An 8108-nucleotide genomic window follows, 5' to 3' on the forward strand; every position below is an offset into this window, starting at 1 on the left:
CACCTATGAAGCCCCTAGCAGCTTGGCCTTTCTCCTCCAACTGCTCTCTCTCTCTCTCTCTCTCTCGCCGTCCTCCCGTTCTGGTCTTCCATTCCCGTTTCTGGCCCTCTGAGGGGAGAGAGGGAAATCCATTCATCAGTGGCAATCGTTCAGCGCCAACCCTGCCTCCTGCCTTGCATTGTTTCTATCTCATCTCGCAACCCTGTTGCCATGGCACTGAAGATGGCACTTCAACCCTTGTGCTTAATGATCTCTTGGATGATAGCCCACTTGTCAGACATTCATGCCCTATTCTGTTGAAATACAAGACACAGAGGAATGAGCTGCAGCTTGCAAAAAAAAAAAAGAAAAAAAAAAAGGAGTGTAGTTATTTGAGCATTTTTATCCAAGCATAACTGGTGGTGATCATGGTGTTAGAGTTATTTACCAAAAGGCCTGCCTTAAACACTTGTTTTATTTCCACTTGCTTATCGTGTCCCTGGGTAAGCAGTGAGCCTCCATCTTTCCTTTCACTTTTTTTTTTTAAGCAGTTCCTTCTCTGACAGTTTGATGCCGGCTCAGAGATTATTGCTCATATAAATAGCTATCACTGATTTGACTAACAGAACACTTTTGCATCATTACGAAGGCAGAAAATCCTAATTGGGAAAATGGGAACACAAAAAAGAGCTGAGCATTCAATTCATATCCATAATCCTGCCACGTTGCATGAAATTAAGGGTGTCGCATTACAATGCTCGATTTTAGTCATCTCTACGACTGAAACAAAGGTAGCGCCGGGAGCCATCATGCGGTGCTACTCAATAAGGGAATGTGTTGTGTTCTAAGCTTTTGACTTGGCAGCGTCTGTGTGGAGGCCAGAGAGGGGAAGGTTATTACCCCGACAGACTGGGGCAAGACAGTCATCACCAAACTCAGACAAAACAGGGTAATTATTAGAAGGATATATGTTGAAATAAAATGTTACGGTGTCTAATCAAATCTAATCTGAAGAAGATGGAATGTGGAACAAAGTCTGCTCCCCTTTATTATTTAAATCTGGATTCAGGAGTCTGTTTGAGTCAGAAAGCTGTTTTTCATCAAATCTAGTCTTATGCTTTATATGCAACTGGACCTGTTAGTTTTATGATGTCATGATTGTACATCTGATTACAATCGCATTAAAAATGACTAATTTGAGTGTTTGTTTTCTCCTGTTCTTCTTTCAGAGAACAATTTCATTTTGAACTGTTCAGAAAGCTCCAATGAAATGATTAAAAGGAACCGGTAACTTCTGGCTATAACTTCAACATATTGAGAGCATGAAGAGATATGAAACATGGCAGCAGGCTCAGTTTAGTTAAATGTGTTAGGCTGTGTTTTGCCTCCTGAGCGCAGACAGGCAGCAATATGAAGCGACTTAATCCTCTCTTCCCTTCCAGAAAGAACACAATAAGAAACACACTCCTTTTTTATCTGACTTTATCTCCCTTTGTGGTGAAGGGCTTTAAAGAATCCACATCTTAATCTGTCTCCTCTTCCCTTAATGTAATTGGGAGAATGCTTCCTGTGTGTCATAAATAGGTATTGAAAGGTTCAATTGAATTAAACTAAAAGATTTGAGAAGAAAATGGGAAGTAGTCTCACTTTTCCTCTCTTGTTTTTTTTTTTTTTACGGTGTGAATTTCTGTAAGTCGACCCTGAAACGATCTGTCTCATCTTAGACTCCTTTCCTTCCCTCCATGCCTGCTCACTCTCAGCTCCTAAAGCCTCTCTGGTACAGACATGAGCCAGAATGACAAGCCCATTGTCTGGACTCTGGGCTTCTCATTGTCATATTGACTTATTGAATGTACCCTATCAAACTCTTGATTGGTGTATGATACATAATGGTTCAAATAATTGGAACACACACTCTGCATACGGTAAGGAAACGTCTCAAGAAAAAAAAAAAAGTCTCTCATTATCTCTGCTTTCAACATTTTATATTTTTGTCCAAACAACTCCCTGATGATAATTTCCAATTATGTATTTAATGACAATTCAATTTATTCAATTCAGCTAAGTCCAACTTAATTCGGTTCAATGAATTAAGGTGACAATTGTTTTTTTTTATTTTCTAGTTCTAAGGTGCCCCAACCCTTTCTGATTCCGCCCAGGGCATCTGCCCGTACAGCCCATGTAACAGACCTTCACTCACTATTTAGGTTTTCAAAAAATGCTGAAGAAAATATTTTATTGTCTCAAACCAAACATGTCTAAAGATTAAAAGTTTTCAAGATTTTCATAATGAGGAAGGTGTAAGGGAAGTCATTTGAGAAATTTGGAGCTCCTACACACAGACGCGGTCCATCGATGCAACACAAGAAAGTTGAAAATGTTCTGATGCTGTTGTTTGTCAAGGCATAACACGCTGAACTAGCTAACCCTCTGCTGGACAGAAGCTTTTAGGTCAAAATAGTTAGTTTGATTAATCTATGGTATGTAATATTAACATGTTAAAGTTTTCAGGTTAATTGCTTATATACAAACTGGATGTAATGATCATGTAAAGTCTCTTGAAATGACATTGGCTGTAAACTATCCATCCATCCATCCATCCATTTTCCTTCACCCTTGTCCCTCAATGGGGGTCGGGAGGGGTGCTGGTGCCTATCTCCAGCTCACGTTCCGGGCGAGAGGCGGGGTACACCCTGGACAGGTCGCCAGTCTGTCGCAGGGCGGCTGTAAACTAGTGACATACAAATTTACTGAATTGCAATAAAACCAAGTTTGTTGTGAAAACGCGTATAAAAATAATTTTCTTTCTGTTGCAAGGATGTGTGACTTTTCATAACAATGTCAAGTATTCCAAAAGTAAGTGTGCTGCATTGTAAAGTTCCACTCATAAAATGTGGGTTAGATATTTCACAGACTTTACATCAGTGTTTAGAGATTGTTATTACTGATAGAGAGTGGCATTATGGGATTCTCCTCCTCTGAATGGCAACTGTCTTTGGTGCGTCACAAAAAAAGAGAAATGTCTATACACATGTTATTAATAATTAACTCTGTTCTTAATTCCCCTTTGAAAGTTATTATGCAAAATTAATATTTCATTTGCGTACAGGCCCTACATGACAAGCGAAAGGAAAGTAATTGTACAAAGTTTGACAACTCTGTCTGGGCCTGCTCCAAAATTATTGCCCTCCATCTTATATTTAGCATTCAAGAGATGCCATGAGATGAATCGCTATTTTTGTTTCACTTTCTTATTCATGAATTATTCTTTCCCACCCCCTTGTGCAAAGCTTTTCTTTTTGAATGAACACACTCTGTGGAAAGACTCTCCTTTGGAGACTGTTACTCTCATTACTCCGTCAGGATAAGCAAGCTGTTTTTGTTATCAACTTTGGTCCTTTAACTGTTAGACCCTGCAGCCGTGTCAGAGAGGAGAGGCAGCTTCCTCCCCACCTCCAGCAGCAGCAGCAGCTCTGCCTCTGTTACTCTTTAGGGACAATCTATCATCAGCATCTGGTTATAACGGTGCTACCTTTTCTTGTGATTGCAGCATTTTGTTATGAGGCAATGCACTGAAATAAAGACACATAAAGACACAAATGATAAAACTAAAGGTTACTGACTGGGAAGACCACACATAGAAGGAGACAGATCTATCCAGCTGTTTGCTATATGGCTGATTTCAGTTGTTCAGAGCTGGTGTCCAACATGTGTCCCTGCTCCAACACAGCTGGATTAATGGATGAATTACCTTCTCAGTTTGTCATTAAGTTCTGCAGAGGCCCCATAATGAATCATTCATTTTATTAAGAGGTGCTGAACATCTAAAGCATGCCAGATGCAGGCTCTTGAGGACCGGAGTCGGCCAGCCACCTCTCTGTTAAATACATACAGTATTCCATATGTGAATAAAGAGCTCTATTGATTTAGCTTCTGATAAGCTCACCATCCAATGAATAAAGGCACTGTTGGAGAAACTTTATTTATTGGACACAAACACAGTCCCTAAAGACAAAGCCTGGCTTCCAGAGTGTAAAAACATAGAATTTCAATCTTATTGATGGTCTATAAGCAGACCATCAGCAGCAGAGTCGGCTCCAGCTCTTTTTGGAAGCCTAGATTAAAGTTTGATGCCACTCATGGCTGCACATTTTCACCATTATTTATTTTATTCTGTCTTCTCTCTTTCTGCTTATTTTCTTTATCAGTAGCTTCCATTACAAATGTGTACAAACCCTTGTATATATTCTACTAATGTCTAAAAGTCATGATTTTGCAGCTGCTGAGTTTCCATTAAATAAGAAATGAAATTCAAATCACACATAAATAAGCTTGTCCACACAATAAGTCATTAAAAATCATGGCAGCAACAGGTCTAAACAGTTACATGAGATATATTCATAATTCAGACGTGGCGCTAGAGCTCATCATTTATCAGCCAATGAGAGGAGATACTTCTCATTGGCACACACCACACAACTTCTTATTCAGGCATTGGAGTAACAAGCCCCGCCTACTTGAGAGCAGCTACAGATGTTCCCCAGGTGTTGGACTGACTCATAACTTTTTATGAACTATGATGCTGTCAGAGTTCTGGTGGAGCTGCACATCCTTCCTATCAACATTTCGCCAGTAGTAACATCCGTGTGTTGATCATGTGACTTGTGTGATCTGAATTTTTTTTCTTTGATACGGCTGAGAAACCACCTTATTCTAGTGCAAAAACCTTTTATTGGAAAAGTGAGTTTTCTCAAAATTAGCATTTGCATTAAGCAAATTTATTTTTGTAATTTTAATTTACGCAATTTTAAGATTAATAGAAATGCAGTGACTAGTAGTGCAGCAATGTCTCCTTCACTCAGAGCAGTTATGAGTGATTATTTTAGATCAAGTAACTTGTCAATTATTCTGACCATGGACTAATTGAATAAAATAACTATCACATTATGAAACTAGCTACCACCAGCATAGTAGCTAAAATAAGAGAAAGAAAAATTTAAGCGAAAATGCTAGTGAAAAACAATTCCCTTTCTTTTTATTAACCAGAAAACTGACTTAGTGACTTAAAGCTGAAAATACTTCAGCATTGCTTTATCATACGGGTACAGGTTAATCTTGGGTAGCTTCACCCCTGTAATAAATTTAATATTCATTCAAAAGCAAGATTTCATATTAATGTTGGTTGTTTTTTGTCTGATATTAGAATTAGTTTGATCTTGAGCATGTATGTGTGATAAAAGCAAAAACAGAAAAAGTTTACAAGATGGTAAATACTTCCTCTCTGATCTATAGGTCAGCAGTTTGTCTGAAATGTTTTCAGTATCAGATGATTGTCACATCCATGGTGCTGTGAAATAGTCTTGGCTTTAACATGTCTAATGTCATAAGAGCTGAAGGAACTAAAGTAAAGGTTGTGTTGTTGCACAAACAGACCACCATGCAGCTCCTGTTTTTATTTCACTGAAGCCTTCGCCTCGCCAGAAAGAATGGCGAGGCGAACCTTTGGTCCTTCTGTGTTCCATCCTCCCCTCTTGTCTGACTCTCTTGACTCATGATATGCCACAGAGAGACACAATTATCCACTTCATTTGAGTCATGCTGCTAATGGTGGCCTCTTAGGGAGTTGGGTGATAGGTAGCAGTAATTGTAAATGGTGTAATGAGTGTGGAATGGCCACAATGTAACGCTTCACTATTACAGGTGACTGGCTCCTGTACACCCCTTCGCCTCCCACCCCTTCCCTCAACATCATAACAACGACAAAGTGAGCCCTCCACCCTCCCTCCTCCTCTCTCCTTCAGGGTTCAGCAGAGACACAAAAAATATTAGCTTCACAGGCCATTAGTCCCAAGTGTTTTGGCTACTGCTCTTTAGTGGCTAGTTTTTCCTGAGCATCTCCCTCATCTGTTGGTTTCCTAATTTTAGTTTCTTGTTTTATCATTATTTTTTTCTGTTCCTCAACTTTGCAAGTCCAGACTTTCAGCTGTTTTTTAAATAATGAAGAATACCATCAAGGTGATATCTAGTATTAATACCTAAGAGATTTATCAGAGTACATAGCAGACAAGATGCTGTTTTTACAAAGTGATAACTACACTTTTCACAAAAACTAATACCACATATAGTAGATGAAATGATACAAAGACACAAAAACCATCAACATTAAGGTAGTTAGTAACAAAAGGTGTAGCTTAGATCAAAATGACCAACTTACCTGATTATGATAAAGTAATAACCAAAGTAGTAGTAGTTATTAAATAATAATAGATCAAATTTTAAGTTTAGCACTGATCTTCTCAAACATCAAGGCCATGCAGACATGGTGACACTTTTTTATTAGACATGAAAAGTTTTGAGGCTAGAGCTCTGCAAAATTGGTTTTGATTGCTGAACAATAATTACTGCATTAGTAATGGAAGTTTAATTTTCAAGAAATGTGGACACTGACGATTCTGATTTTATTAACTAACATCAAAACTCTATTATTTTAACCATCATTTATGGCGCAGCCTTCATGGACAACTCTGAAGCACAGCAGGACAGTTTATGGGCATCACATGCCAAAAGATAAAAGCTATACAAAGGTGTGTGCAATTGAAGGGAAATCTTTTGAAGTACTAGATTGGCAGATTTAATAAAACTAAAACTATTTTCATTTAAAAACAAGTGGAAGATTATCTTACCGGACGGAAATCTCTACCCATATCACTCATGGGGAAGTTGCTTCAGCAAAAATTATGGTTTTGCCAAGAATCAATTAATTATTTTTTCAATGATCCCAAACAAATAATCTTCTGACTGGGCAGATCTTTGGAAAGACAAACCTGTAGGTTAAAATTCCTACAGTTGACCAAAGTCAGAGGTGGACCAGATCAGCCTAACTTTCAGCTTTACTTTTTAGCCAACAGGTTTCAATAAGTCTCAAATGGTTCAAACATATCCGTCTGGACAGAACAGACATGCAATCATAAAAATAATAATAAAAAAACATTTACTAGCTCAAACATAAAACTTCATGTAGACTTTATAATCACAAAAATCACCTCCTTTCTGACAGTTTCTAAAACTGCCATCTGGATCAACCCTGAGATGCTAAAAAATTACATGATAAATTTCCCAGATTTGTGGAATAAAGGAATTGAATATCTGGAACATGTATGTGAAGGAATTTATCACTTTATCTAAAATAACAACATTGTTAGGCAATATGAGATCAACAAGGATAATTTTATAGAATATGAAGAAATTAAATCCATAATAAAACATTTAGGTTTAATAATGTTGGGTTACAAATGCCATAAAATATATTAGATTCTCAACAAACTCCCACATCTGCTACACTCCTGCACCACCCCAAGATTTCCAAAATCCTAAGGTGGGTGTAGTTTCTCTTCTGTAGGGGTTTTAAATGGATGGTCTTGGGCTCTGTGGAGTTGACGGTGCTGCCACTGTGGATCCCGAGTGGGAGGATCAGGGTCTCCCTCCCTTGGTAGTTTTTGGTGAACGGTTATGCCTACTGGGGTCAGTGGGTGGAATTGGCTTCATTGTAAGGCATTTTACCCCCACTCCTCACCTCACCATCCCAGGATGCCTCCCTCCTCCCACTCATGCAGGGCCTTGGGATGCTGGTACGTCACTTGGCTGCAGGAAGAGTTCGCCATCACAAAAGTCTCATGAGTTCCCAACTTTACTGTACAGCTCATAACATTTTCATGACACGCACAAGTTGGTCTTTGTAATCGGCATGTTTAATGGCATCCAGGCCGGGATCTGTCCAATCAGCCTCAACTCTGGTGCCTTGGACCACTTCTAAATGTAGAGTTGTATGTAGACATTCAGGGTTCAGGGTTGGGGCTGTGCTGGTTGCTGTCTGGTGGGGGTTGGCTGTGCTGGCTGTCCTAAATGGCCCGCCTCATATAAATGAACTCTATAGAGTAGAAATGAAGCAAACGCTGTCGCTTCACTTCCTCCTCCTCTGGATGTCTCAGACACACAGCCTAGGAATCTCCGTCCCCCTTGTCCTGTGGATCATGTGATTAGACTTTATTTTCCTGTCTTTATTATTTAGCACTACTAAATATTTGAGGTGTCTCCTTGCTGCTACACACCTGGCTAAAATGAATGGATGA

This window comes from Poecilia formosa, unplaced genomic scaffold (assembly GCF_000485575.1).
Source record: "Poecilia formosa unplaced genomic scaffold, Poecilia_formosa-5.1.2 Scaffold219, whole genome shotgun sequence".
In the NCBI taxonomy this organism is placed as follows: domain Eukaryota; kingdom Metazoa; phylum Chordata; class Actinopteri; order Cyprinodontiformes; family Poeciliidae; genus Poecilia; species Poecilia formosa.